Source organism: Bos indicus x Bos taurus, chromosome 14 (assembly GCF_003369695.1).
Source record: "Bos indicus x Bos taurus breed Angus x Brahman F1 hybrid chromosome 14, Bos_hybrid_MaternalHap_v2.0, whole genome shotgun sequence".
NCBI lineage: Eukaryota > Metazoa > Chordata > Mammalia > Artiodactyla > Bovidae > Bos > Bos indicus x Bos taurus.
The window spans coordinates 17,089,229-17,095,228 of record NC_040089.1 but is presented as its reverse complement, the minus strand read 5'-3'; positions in this window follow the sequence as shown (position 1 = coordinate 17,095,228).

The following is a 6,000-nucleotide window of genomic DNA, read 5'->3' as shown; positions in this document are numbered from 1 at the left end:
CATAGGTGGTGGGTGGCACTGGTTGCCTGGCTAGTATCCACCCCCTCATTCATCCTTGCTAATATCGTCCCAAGATATTGCTCAGGAACTGACATACCCCAATCCCAGGTGAGAAAGTCAATTTCTCTTGCAGCCAGGAGTGGCCAATAAGATGCACGTGCTGGGGCCAGTCTCCTTCCTTCCTGTTCTTACCTTGTGTGCATTGCTGATCTTGACACTAAGTCCTTGATAGCGTCTTTGAGTCTCTGAATTAGTGCCACAGCTGAAAATTTTCAAGCAGCTTGATATGTGAGAAAAATAAATACCTGTTTGTTTAACCCACCACTCATTGGATTTGACTGACACTTGCATTAAAGTGCACTCGTAAGTGACACAAAACCTACATGCCATCCTTAGGCTGGATGGATATGAGTCCTCCCATTCATGCATGAGTTCATTTCTCCCTGTGCCACTTGCCAGGTGAGAGAGAAGTTAGGTATAATCTCTCTCCTCAAGGAAACGTGATCTATGTTTTGAAGGATGAGTAGGGGTTGGCCCAATGCATAAATCAGAGAATAGTACAAGAAGCAGAAGTGAAAAAGGTATACAGTGTCAGGATGTTAAGTAGTAGAAATTCAACAAGGAGTCTGTTAATGTGTAACAAAACAAGAAACCATCAGTTTTGAACAACCCACTTTGACAAACAACCGAATCACCCTAATTCAAACATAGTCATAAAGGAAACTAAAGTGGTTATCCACTTGGAAAGACCCTGAGTAACTGCCAAAGAATATGCTATTTGCTTGCTGATGGGAAATCAAAACCATAGTTTGGGATTTACCAAGATGAGTAACATATTACATAAAAGATGTGTAAAGCGAAACAAAATAGCTTCCACATCTTTTCCTTCAGACTTGCTTCCCATTGCTGAATCTGGGTCACAGCTTCGGGCTCAGGTCCATCTCTCCAAATGATCTCCCAACTCCTCACCCAGTCTCTCTTCCTTGGGGCTCTCTGGTCTGCTTGCTGAATAGTGAGCACTCCCTGAGTCCACGCAATTTCCCCTCTTAGAATGCACCCCTTCCCCATTTCTTCCAGTCCCAGTTGAAGTTCCACCGACCAAACACAGGTACATCTTGGGTGACAGAGAGGCTGGATTTAAGGGAGACACACGTATCCCAGGTGGTTCTCCGGAAGCCCTGCTGCTCTGAACTCCTGTATCACGAGATGTTATGAAGTTCTATCCAGGTACCGTTTGGTTGTTCAATCTTCTTTTAGTGTGATGCTCCTCCTGACCAGGAAATGTGCTGAACATCCATCCAGCATTCTTTTCGTCCTCTCTTTCAGCAACATTCACACCCCTTCCCCGCAGGATAGTCTTCTATACACCTGCTTTTCCCCTGTAAGCCCAGGACCAGACCCTTCTTTCCATGGGTAGTCATGTGACTCAAGCCTAGCCAATCATAGCATGATCTCTGAGCTCAGTGAGTAGCCCAAGGGATACACACGTGACACACGCTGGGTTAATGAGAGTCCTCCCTGAGGTTTAAAGAAATTGAAGCAAAGAGAGCTGGGAGAGAGCAAGAAAGAGGTAGAAAGAGACAGAGGCAAGGAGAGAGATAAATGACATAATTTACGTATTTGGATCCAGTCAACCTTAGAGTTAGGTCCACCCCATCTTTCCCAGTTATGTGAGCCAATAAATCCCCTTGTGCTTCGAAATTAGTTCAAGTTGCTTTACTGTCATTTAGAAATGAAAGAGTCATGACTAAAACCTACACTCTTACCCCACTGCTCAGCACATGTCTGCAGAACTGATAACAAAGATGCAGGGCAGATTGGATTACAGTTTGAAAATATTCTCGCTGTGATTCCACTTATGTGACACGTTCAAAATAAGCAAGTCTGTGGAGACAGAAAGTGGGGGTTGATGGAGCAGAGAGAGGATTGGGGGTGAGGGCTAGGAGATGTGAGATTTCTTTGTGGAGTAATGAAAACGTTACAAGATTGATATTGTGACGGTTGCACAACTCCAAATATATTAAAAGCTATTGAACTGTATGCATCAAATGGGTGAATTTTATAGTGTCTCAATTTTACATAAAATATATTTATAAATTTTCATATATGTTTATATTTTATAGTTATATATGATTATGTATTTTAATACATATATTTTATAGTTATATATGATGTATTTAATACATATGTTTTATAGTTATATTATATATGATTACGTATTTTTAATACATAGCTTTATATGTAAATATATATAGAGAGAAAGAGTGTGATGGTAGAAACTGAATAAAGTTAACTCTTGAATTATAAGGAGGGCTGATTTAAGGAACATTTAAATTACTACAAAATTACCTGTATCTTTTTCCCCCAAAACCTGCTCCTATATTTCCTGTCTTGGTGAACAGTTAATGGCAGCAGCTTCAATCACCCAAGCCAGGAGTCGGGGGCAGTTTTTGCATCCGCTTGCGCGCACGCGTGTGTGTGTGTGTGTGTGTGTGTGTGTGTGGTGCAAGTCGCTTAGTTGTGTCCGACTCTGCGACTCCGTAGCCTATACAGGGAGAAGGCAATGGCACCCCACTCCAGTACTCTTGCCTGGAAAATCCCATGGACGGAGGAGCCTGGTAGGCTGCAGTCCATGGGGTGGCGAAGAGTCGGACACGACTGAGTAACTTCACTTTCACTTTTCACTTTAATGCATTGGAGAAGGAAATGGCAACCCACTCCAGTGCTCTTGCCTGGAGAATCCCAGGGACAGAGGAGCCTAGTGGGCTGCTGTCTATGGGGTTGCACAGAGTCAGACACGACTGAAGCGACTTAGCAGCAGCAGCAGCAGCTTATACAGTCCATGGAATTCTCTAGGCCAGAATATTGGAGTGGGTAGCCTTTCTCTTGGGTTTTAACCAAACACAAGTTTCTCTCACTTCTAGCTCCCAAATCTCTCTCTGAAAAACCCCTCCACTGCCCCCAAATCCACAGTCATCATGCAGACCCTCCCCTCGTTTCCCTGCACAGCCTCCTCACCTACCTCCCAACCCCATCTCTCCCCACAGCCCCATCTGTGTTCAAGGTGGCAACCAGGCTCATCTTCTCCACAGCAGAAGTCCCATCATGCCTCTCATCCCTCAGGGGCTCCCAAGCTCCTCTTGGCTCCAGCCCTGCTCTTCCTGGTACCCTGCCTGTACCTCCCAACCTCCAATCCCCTATATCCCCCATCCTACCTCTCCCTTCATCCCCACTCTCTCTCTCTCTCTCACACACACACACACGTGTGTGTGCACATTATTCAAGCCCATCCTCAACTACTCTGCATCCCCCACTCTGTCCAGGTTCTCTCCTGCCTGACCCAGAGGAATAATATCACGTCCTCCAAGAATCCTGTCCTGACCCCTTCCAGGCAAGTCAGGGGCTTCAATCCTCAGTGCTCCTAAAACCCCTTCCATATACCTCTATTATAATTCTAGACACACAGTATTATAATTGTCTCTGTGCCTGTCATATAACCTATGATCTCCTTGCAGATAAAATCTACAACTTTTTTAAGGTTTTTTATTCCTTCCAGTTTTATTGCGATATAATTGACATCCGGCACTGCACACATTTAAGGTGTACAGCATAACAATGTGACTTGGGTCTTCTTTATCTTTATTGCTAACACAGGTTCAGGATGAGGCAAGCATGCAAAATTAGGTTGTGTATTGTATAAATAAGGGCTTCCCTGAGAGCTAAGTTGGTAAAGAATCTGCCTGCAATGCAGGAGACCCCAGTTTGATTCCTGGGTTGGGAAGATCCCCTGAAGAAGGGAAAGGCTACTCACTCCAGTATTCTGGCCTGGAGAATTCCATGGACTATACAGTCCATGGGGTTGCTGAGAGTCAGACACAACTGAGTGACTTTCACTTTCATTGTAAAAAGAAATCTGCACTAGCGATATCAAAAGTTTAATTAGACTAGGGACAGTAGTAAGATATTTGAAAAAAATCATTTGTGGGAAAATACCCATGATGGATAAAATAGATTACTGTTTACAGACTTCTTCCCTTTACCCAACCTGCCCAAGAGACTCCTAACTGACAGCCTGATTCTTCCTCCCTCATCTCCCAAGAGATTAAGTCCTAGATGTTTCTGGTGTAGAGTCTAGAGTCAGCATGGAAAGAGAGTAGCAAAGGGGTTGAAGCAGAAGGATGTAAGGAAAACAGGCCAAATCAATCCATGTAATAAAGAATGAAGAGAGAAAAAAAGAGGAAGTTCAGTAAGTGGAAGCCATTGCAGCTGGTGGAGAAGGAAAAAATTCTTCAAAGTTCTGGTAAGGGAACAGCTTCAGAGTACAAGATAGATATAGATATATATATAATTGAGCAAGAGTCCAGAGAACTTTAAGACGTGCTACCAGGCTTCCCTGGTGGTCCAGTGGTTAAAAAACCATCTGCCAGTGCAAGGGACATGGGTTCAAACCCTGGTCCAGCAAGATCCCACATGGTGTGGGGCGACTAGGTCCATACACCACAATCACTGAAGCCCACTCTCTCCAGAGCCTATGCTGTGCAACAGGAGAAGCCGCCACAATTAGAAGCCTGTACACCACAACTAAAAAGTAGTTCCCACTCTCCACAACTAGAGAAAGCCCACACACAGCAACGAAGACCCAGCCCAGTCAATAAGTAATTTTTTTTTAATAACTTACTATGAAAAAAATTTAAAGAAAAAGACATGCTGCCATGGGATATACACAGAAGCCTGCTGAATGTCCTTTCAGAAAGATGAGAAAAATATTAAATTCCCTTTTCATGGTTTGGTTTATTTGGATTATGCTTCTGTAACTAATCCTAGGACTGGACCATGTGGCTCACAGCTTCAATAGGGTTACATGAGAAGTTGTTTGAGTAAATGCGAAATGAAACTGGAAAACCAACTGAAAGCGTGTCCTGCTATTAATAGGATAAGTCTCATTACCCATTTCTATGGAACCATGCTCATCTTCACATCTGTTCATGACTGTTCTCTGTCTGGCAGGAATTCTCATGAGACCAACAGACAGAAAAACAGTTAAGCAGCAGAGGACAAGTAACTTTCCACGATCATGGGGCGTATCCATGGCAAGTGTACTATGTGGCTTTGGTTGTGTCCAACTCTCCGCAACCCCATGGACTGTATAGCCCGCCAGGCCCCTCTGTCCATGGAATTCTCTAGGCGAGAATACTGGAGTGGGTTGCCATGCCCTCCTCAGGGGATAGTCCCAAACCAGGAATCAAATCTGAGTTTCTAATGTCTCTTGCGTTGGCAGGGAGGTTCTTTATCACTACCACCACCTGGAAAGCCCCATCCATGCCAAGGCTATCCCAGAATAAAGGGGCACCAAATTCTGGCCCCTGTTTTACTACTAATGGCTTTCTCAACCCTGAGGAAGTCATTTCCCCTATTTAAGCCTCAGTTTCCTCATTTGGAAAATGACGCGGTTTAAATCAGACAACCACCAACTATTCATTCCAACTCTGAGATGGTGTGATCATATGATCCTAGGAATCTGGGCCAACATTCTCTTAAAAGTCTCCAGACTCCAGCTCACTTGGCCAGCAGTGAGCTAAAGAAAGCTTTAGGGCGATAGGTCTAAAGCTTTTGAACGAGGATTGTCAGCACCGCCCATGGGAACTTTGAAGGTGCTTGTGTGCCCATAAACGGTGTTTAATTAAAGAGCAGCGAACAGCAACACAGTGAACAGCCTACTAAAAAGTAGGCTGTACAAGAATATTTCCCCCAACCCAGGGCATATCACTCTGCATCTCTCCTCAACCAAACTACACACACAATGGTATTTGTTAGAAAAATAGAGAACATTTGTTTGGGGTCATTTGACCAGTAGCCCTGGAAAGACAGCTGCCCTTGCTCTCTGCCTGGACACTGTCTGCTAGGCACTGTCTCCAGCCCACAGAGGTGAATAAACCTCCCAGGCTCCATCAGAGAAATCAGGCTGGGAACTGGGCTGGTCTTAGCAGGATGAAGCTGTCT